Source organism: Dermochelys coriacea, chromosome 2 (genome assembly GCF_009764565.3).
Source record: "Dermochelys coriacea isolate rDerCor1 chromosome 2, rDerCor1.pri.v4, whole genome shotgun sequence".
NCBI lineage: Eukaryota > Metazoa > Chordata > Testudines > Dermochelyidae > Dermochelys > Dermochelys coriacea.
In genome coordinates, this window is record NC_050069.1 from 14,719,190 (window position 1) to 14,728,312 (window position 9,123).

Sequence of the window (9,123 nt, forward strand, 5' to 3'; positions counted from 1 at the left end):
AATAAGTTGGTCAAGATCACCTAGAAAGCCTGTCACTCTTTCCACATTTTTTCTGTTGGTAAACATATTAGAAGATTGTTTACCTTGATCTGTGTAACTTTGTGACGTTGTGTGGCTTCCTGCTTGGCCTTCAGAAATTTCACCAATGATTCATTGTTGATAACCTAAGAGGAGAGAGAAAAAAAAATCTGCTCCCCAGCGGACATGAGAAAAATAGACAACCTATTTCACTAAAGCCTTTACAAGAAACTGCCATAATGCTAGTGGAATATTTTAATTTCAAAGTTTATGTTTATTGAAAAAAATCAATATAGATGCTATATATGATCAACAACATTTCAAAGATCTGTGGAAAAAATACAAAATATGTGGTGATATTCAGATAACTTTATATTTATATAGTGCATTTCATCCAAAAGTGTTTTGCAAAATAAATACAGACGTGTATAATATTAATACAAAAAGAGAGAGACTAGTATTAATATCATGGTTGAGAAACCATGCACTCAAAAGTAATGAAGTACAGAATTAAGACTGAACTCTGAGCATTTCATATGCTCTTTTTTGTATTGAATATAAAGAGATTATGTTTGAAAGCATATGCATCAAATATTACAACATATAATACAAACTGGATTTCTTATGAACCTTTTCACATGGTACTTTATTGTATAAAACATGGTATGTATTGTATATTGTATTGTATAAAGTCATCAAACTTAGCTTCATTACATTCCTCATATGATTTACAGAATAAATCCGATTCAAAACTATTTAGTTCAAGAAACCTAGAACCAATCTATACTGGGCTAAACAGTTCCAAAAGCAACCCATCATTAAGTAAGGACTCAGATCCAACCAAAAAGAAATTTTGAACTTACTGTTAAAGTAGTTCCAGTTTGGGACAGTTGTCCCCATATGTATACCTAAGTTTACCAGACTGATTTTAGTTAAACTTGGCTTAATACTCAGATCTTTTAATGAGATCTATTTGTATATGGCTTGTTTTTTAAAGATAACATTTCCATAGTTATGAATATGTGAAGTCAGCAAATGGATTTAGAATTGGGGCAACCTTAACAAAAACTACTTTAAACGAACCAGGAAAATTCTAATACATATACAATTAAGTTGTTCAAAGTTTCTAGTTGTTGAGGAAGATCAAATAGCAAGGTTTGATGGGCAGACACAGATAGTACCTGGGATAGCTACACCCAAGAGATCAGTCCCTAAAAGTGTGGCGTTCTCAGGGTCCAGAGAAGATATGCGAAAGTGTCTGTTCTAGGAGCAGGGCTGAGAAAGGAGGAGCAGCCTGTAAATATTAGTATTACTACCCTCAAGACTTCAGAGAACATGAGTCAGTTTCAAAAAAATAGCATTACTTTTCCTCTGCCTTCTGATTTGAGTCTTAGTGGTTAAGCAACTCCCCTCCATTTTGTGCATGATTGTGGGATTAAATTTTGAAACTGAAGCAATCATATGAACAGATGAACCTCCTGTTCAGATGGCGATTCTACTTACCCTCTTAACTCTTGGGGTCAGAGGGAAAGAAAAACATTCTATACATCTTCTTGTATTATCCCACCTTCCCTCTCGTCTTCTGCACCACTAACATTCTCCCTCCACAGTCTACCAGTCTTTAGTCCCCCTTGTTTACCCCACAATCACACACCTTTGTCCCTGTTCTGTACACCAATTTAGTGACTTACCTGCCCCCAGCTAATACCTTGTCCCTCTCACAATTTTCCAAACCACATTCATAGAATCATAGAATATCAGGATTGGAAGGGACCTCAGCAGGTCATCTAGTCCAACCCCCTGCTCAAAGCAGGACCTAATCCCCAATTAAAACATCCCAGCCAGGGCTTTGTCAAGCCTGACCGTAAAAACCTCTAAGGATGAAGATTCCACCACCTCCCTAGGTAACCCATTCCGCTGCTTCACCACCCTCCTAGTGAAAACGTTTTTCCTAATATCCAACCTAAACCTCCCCCACTGCAATTTGAAAACATTACTCCTTGTTCTATCAAATGGTACCACTGAGAACAGTCTAGATCCATCCTCTTTCGAACCCCCTTTCAGGTAGTTGAAAACAGCTATCAAATCCCCCCTCATTCTTCTCTTCTGCAGACTAAATAATCCCAGTTCCCTCAGCCTCTCCTCATAAGTCATGTGCTCCAGCCCCCTAATCATTTTTGTTGCCCTCCTCTGGACGTTTTCCAATTTTTCCACATCCTCCATGTAGTTTGGGTCCCAAAACTGGACACAGTACTCTAGATGAGGCCTCACCAATGCCAAATAGAGAGGAATGATCAAGTCCCTTGATCTGCTGGCAATGCTCCTACTTATACTGCCCAAAATGCTATTAGCCTTCTTGGCAACCAGGGCACACTGCTGACTCATATCTAGCTTCTCATCCTCCGTAACCCCTAGCTCCTTTTCTGCAGAACTGCTGCCTAGCCACTTGGTCCCTACTCTGTAATGGTGCATGGGATTCTTCCGTCCTAAGTGCAGGACTCTGCACTTGTCCTTGTTGAATGTCATCAGATTTCTTTTGGCCGAATCCTCTAATTTGTCTAGATCCCTCTATATCCTATCCCTACCCTCCAGCGTATCTACCACTCCTCCCAGTTTAGTGTCATCTGCAAACTTGCTGAGGATGCAATCCACGCCATCCTCTTGATCATTAATGAAGATATTGAACAACACCAGCTCTAGGACCGACCCTCGGGGCACTCCGCTTGATACCAGCTGCCAACTACACATGGAGCCATTGATCACTACCATTGAGTCTGACGATCTAGCGAGCTTTCTATACACTTTATAGTCCGTTCATCCAGCCCATACTATTTTAACTTGCTGGCAAGAATACTGTGGGAGACTGTGTCAAAAGTTTTGCTAAAGTCAAGGAATAACACCTCTACTGCTTTCCCCTCATCCACAGAGCAGGTTATCTCGTCATAGAAGGCAATTAGATTAGTCAGGCATGACTTGCCATTGGTGAATCCATGCTGACTGTTCCTGATCACTTTCTTGTCCTCAAAATGCTTCCGAATTGATTCCTTGAGGACCTGCTTCATGATTTTTCCAGGGACTGATCTCAGACTGACTGGCCTGTAGTTCCCCGGATCCTCCTCCTTCCCTGTTTTAAAGATGGGCACTACATTACCTTTTTTCCAGTCATCCGGGACCTCGCCTGATCACCATGAGTTTTCAAAGATAATGGCCAATGGCTCTGCAATCACATCCGCCAACTCCTTTAGCACTCTCAGATGCAGTGCATCCGGCCCCATGGACTTGTGCTCGTCCGGCTTTTCTAAATAGTCCCGAACTACTTCTTTCTCCACAGAGGGCTGTTCACCTCCTCCCCATACTGTGCTGCCCAGTGCAATAGTCTGGGAGCTGACCTTGTTCATGAAGATAGAGGTGAAAAAAGCATTGAGTACATTAGCTTTTTCCACATCCTCTGTCACTAAGTTGCCTCCCTTTTTCAGTAAGGGGCCCACACTTCCCCTGTCCTTCTTCTCATTGTTAACATTCCTGTAGAAACCCTTCTTGTTACTCTTAACATCTCTTGCTAGCTGCAACTCCAAGTGTGATTTTCCTGAGCAATATTTTTATACTCCTCCCTGGTCATTTGTCCAATCTTCCACTTCTTGTAAGCTTCAAGAACATTGCCGTATTCTAGTCTATCTTCCTTGAGTTCTCTTTGACTTCACTCTCACAAAAAACAATGGGAGGTAGTATCCTTCTTTACTATTAATAACCTTGCTGCCACTGGCAATCACTGTGGGAACAGTGACGATCTATCCTGACAGCAGGTTGTGGCTTCAGTCCTGTTGGAAAAGATGGAAAATGATGCCCATTTTGAATTTGAGCAATGATTCATGAGAACAGTGCAGATGATCATGAGAAGCCAAAAAACACCACAGGAAAAATAGTGAGACTTGCAAGAAAATTTGGAAAAGATGGCAATTCTGAGGTTTGCAAACATGAAGCAAGCTGGTGGTGTTGGGAGAGCCCCAGGGAAACCACTGAAGAGCAGGTAGTGCAACCAGTTCTACCACTCCTTTCTTTTATGATGGGAATGTACTAATTTTATTCTTTCCAACGTGCAATGTATGGCAGAGGATAAACCTCCCACAAAAGAAGGGAAGAGATTTCTACAGAATTTAGATGCTCCACTTTCTGCTCTGAATGAAACATATAAGCAGAGCAATAAGTGCAAAGATGATTTCATGAGTGCTTCTGTTCTGCCTGATGCTCATCAAGCAGAGCATGGTGTTCCTGACAGTTTGTGCTGCCTTTGTGTTCAGTGACACAAAAGGGTGAAATACAGAACCAGTGAACAGGGTTGCACTCATGTGTTTAAAAAGCATCTTTTAAAAAGTGGAAGTCAAATCCTAGTGAGATAATAGAAAGGAGCATAAACACTGCCAAAATTAAATTTAAAAATCTAATAAGAAAAGCCAAAAAGGAGTTTGAAGAACAGCTAGCCAAAAACTCAAAAGGTAATAAATTTTTTTTTAAGTATATCAGAAGCAGGAAACCTGCTAAACAACTAGTGGGGCCCCTGGACGATCAAGATACACAAGGAGCACTTAAAGATGATAAAGTCGTTGCAGAGAAACTAAATGAATTCTTTGCTTCAGTCTTCACGGCTGAGGATGTTAGGGAGATTCCAAACCCTGAGTCGTCTTTTGTAGGTGACAAATCTGAGGAATTGTCACAGATTGAAGTATTACTAGAGGAGGTTTTGGAATTAATTGAGAAATTTAACAGTAACGAGTCACCGGGACCAGATGGCATTCACCCAAGAGTTCTGAAAAAACTCAAATGTGAAATTGTGGAACTATTAACTATGGTTTATAACCTGTCCTTTAAATCAGCTTCTGTACCCAATGACTGGAAGATAGCTAATGTAACGCCAATATTTAAGAAGGGCCCTAGAGGTGATCCTCGCAATTACAGACCGGTAAGTTTAACGTCAGTACCAGGCAAATTAGTTGAAACAATAGTAAAGAATAAAATTGTCAGATGCATAGAAGAGCATAAATTCTTGCACAAAAGTCAACATGGTTTCTGTAAAGGGAGATCATGTCTTACTAATCTATTAGAGTTCTTTGAGTGGGTCAGCAAACATGTGGACAAGGGGGATCCAGGGGACATAGTGTACTTAGATTTCCAGAAAGCCTTTGACAAGGTCCCTCACCAAAAGCTCTTACATAAATTAAATTGTCATAGGATAAGAGGGAAGATCCTTTCATGGATTGAGAACTGGTTAAAAGACAGGTAACAAAGGGTAGGAATAAATGGTAAATTCTTAGAATGGAGAAGGGTAACTGGTGGTGTTCCCCAAGAGTGAGTCCTAGGACCAATCCTGTTCAACTTATTTATAAATGATCTGGAGAAAGGGGTAAACACTGAGGTGGCAAATTTTGCAGACGTTACTAAACTGCTCAAGACAGTTAAGACCAAAGCAGACTGTGAAGAACTTCAAAAAGACCTCATAAAACTAAGTGATTGGGCAACAAAATGGCAAATGAAATTTAATGTGGATAAATGTAAAGTAATACACGTTGGAAAAAATAACCCCCACTATCACAATATGATGGGGGCTAATTTAGCTACAACTAATCAGGAGAAAGATCTTAGAGTCATTGTGGATAGTTCTCTGAAGACGTCCACGCAGTGTGCAGCGGCAGTCAAAAAAGCAAATGGGATGTTAGGAATCATTAAAAAAGGGATAGAGAATATCTTATTACCCTTATATAAATCAATGGTATGCCCACATCTTGAATACTGCATAAAGATGTGGTCCTCTCATCTCAAAAAAGATATATTGGCATTAGAAAAGGTTCAGAAAAGGGCAACTAAAATGATTAGGGATTTGGAACGGGTCCCATATGAGGAGAGATTAAAGAGGCTAGGACTTTTCATCTTATAAAAGAGGAGACTAAGGGGGGATATGATAGAGGAATATAAAATCATGAGTGATGTGGAGAAAGTGAATAAGGAAAAGTTATTTACTTGTTCCCATAATATAAGAACTAGGGACCACCAAATGAAATTAATGGGTAGCAGGTTTAAAACAAATGACCAGGGAAGAGTATAAAAATTGGACAAATGACCAGGGAAGAGTATAAAAATATTGCTCGGGTATGCCGGAGTGAAATCAGGAAGGCCAAATCACACCTGGAGTTGCAGCTAGCAAGAGATGTTCAGAGTAACAAGAAGGGTTTCTTCAGGTATGTTAGCAACAAGAAGAAAGTCAAGGAAAGTGTGGGCCCCTTACTGAAAAAGGGAGGCAACCTAGTGACAGAGGATGTGGAAAAAGCTAATGTACTCAATGCTTTTTTCACCTCTGTCTTCATGAACAAGGTCAGCTCCCAGACTACTGCACTGGGCAGCACAGCATAAGGAGGAGGTGACTAGCCCTCTGTGGAGAAAGAAGTAGTTCGGGACTATTTAGAAAAGCTGGACAAGCACAAGTCCATGGGGCCAGATGCACTGCTTCCGAGAGTGCTAAAGGACTTGGCGGATGTGATTGCAGAGCCACTGGCCATTATCTTTGAAAACTCCTGGCGATTGGGGGAGGTCCCGGACGACTGGAAAAAGGCTAATGTAGTGCCCATCTTTAAAACAAGGAAAGAAGGAGGATCCTGGGAACTGCAGACCAGTCAGCCTCACCTCAGTCCCTGGAAAAATCAGGGAGAAGGTCCTCAAGGAATCAATTCTGAAACACTTAGAGGAGAGGAAAGTGATCAGGAACAGTCAGCATGGATTCACCAATGGCAAGTCATGCCTGACTAATCTAATTGTCTTCTATGATGAGATAACTGGCTCTGTGGATGAGGGGAAAGCAGTGGACATGTTATTCTTTGACTTTTGCAAAGCTTTTGACACGGTCTCCCACAGTATTCATGCTAGCAAGTTAAAGAAGTATGGGTTGGATGAATGGACTATAAGGTGGATAGAAAACTGGCTAGATTGTCCAGCTCAACAGATAGTGATCCATGGCTCCATGTCTAGTTGGCAGCCAGTATCAATTGGAGTGCCCCAAGGGTTGTTCCTCGGGCTGATTTTGTTCAGTATCTTCATTAATGATCTGGAGGATGGTGTGGATTGCACCCTCAGCAAGTTTGAGGATGACACTAAACTGGGAGGAGAGGTAGATACGCTGGAAGGAGGGATACGATACAGAGGGACCTAGACAAATTAGAGGATTGGGCCAAAAGAAATATGATGAGGTTAACAAGGACAAGTGCAGAGTCCTGCACTTAGGACAGAAAAATCCCATGCACCGCTAGAGACAAGGGACCAAATGGTTAGGCAGCAGTTCTGCAGAAAAGGACCTAGGGGTTACAGTGGATGAGAAGCTGGATATCAGTCAACAGTGTGTCGTTGTTGCCAAGAAGGCCAATGGCATTTTGGGATGTACAAGTAGGGGCATTACCAGCAGATCGAGGGATATGATCGTTGCCCTCTATTCGACATTTGTGAGGCCTCATCTAGAGTACTGTGTCCAGTTTTGGGCCCCACACTACAAGAAGGATGTGGAAAAATTGGAAAACATCCAGCGGAGGGCAACAAAAATTATTAGAGGACTGGAACACGTGACTTATGAGGAGAGGCTGAAGGAACTGGGATTGTTTAGTCTGCAGAAGAGAAGAATGAGGGGGGATTTGATAGCTGCTTTCAACTACCTGAAAGGGTATTCAAAAGAGGATTGATCTAGACTGTTCTCAGTGGTACCAGATGACAGAACGAGGAGTAATGTTCTCAAGTTGCAGTGGGAGAGGTTTAGGTTGGATATTAGGAAAAACGTTTTCACTAGGAGGGTGGTGAAGCAGTGGAATGGGTTACCTAGGGAGGTGGTGGAATCTCCTTCCTTGGAAGTTTTTACGGTCAGGCTTGACAAAGCCCTGGCTGAGGTGATTTAATTGGGAATTGGTCCTGCTTTGAGCAGGGGTTGGACTAGATGACCCCCTGAGGTCCCTTCCAACCCTGATATTCTATGAAATAAAAGGAAGTTGTTCTTCGCTCAGCACACAGTCAACTAGTGGAACTCCTTAGGTGAGGAGGTTGTGAAGGCTAGAACTATAACAGGGTTTAAAAGGGAACTAGATAAATTCATGGTGGTTAAGTCCATTCATGGCTATTAGCCAGGATAGGTAAGCAATAGTGTCCCTAGCCTCTGTTTGTCCGAGGGTGGAGATGGATGGCAGGAGAGAGATCACTACATCATTACCAGTTAAGTTTACTCCCTCTGGGGAACCTGGCATTGGCCACTGTCGGTAGATAGGATACTGGGCTGAATGGGCCTTTGGTCTGACCCAGTATAGACATTCTTATGTTCTTTTGTTTGTGAAGTTCACTCACTACTGCTGAGCAGTCTGGCACATTTTCATACCTAGCTCCAAATAGTAAAGAATTTTTGCATATTTAATGTATGTTTATACAGATTTCTAAAGAACCATATCTCCAGGTCATCCCCTAAAACCTCTTCCCATTTGCAGTACTGGTCTGGGTGGTAACTATTTGTTCACCACCCTGCCACTGACAGATTTTACTCTCTTTAGCATGGCATCACCAAATGAGTCAGGCAGTGAGTCCAAAGCAATTGTATTGAAGAAAAGTTCAATTTACACACATCTTGGTAATTGTTAATGATGGATAAAAAAAATATTACATGATGATTAAGGCAGAGTTTTGTTAGAGATAGCGTGTATAAAGTCTCTCTTATAACAATTGCTCTTTACATCCATTATAGGTTAGGTTAAAAGAAAATCAGGCCCAAATTCAGGTGCAATGCAACTCTTACACCAATGATTAATCTGTCTTCCCTCCACACACACACAAACTTCTTATCTATACTACAAATCTACATGTTTATAACTGAAATAATTTTAAAAATATTTTTCTCTAGGTTTTGAGGGGAGGAAATCATAGAATATCAGGGTTGGAAGGGACCTCAGGAGGTCATCTAGTCCAACCCCCTGCTCAAACCAAAACCAATGCCTGTACTTTTGTATACAAACAGAAATTATCATATTGTTAGCATTAAATAAATAATATTCAGATTATTTATTTGGGCATTTCTTGCTTTGGATAATGAAAATA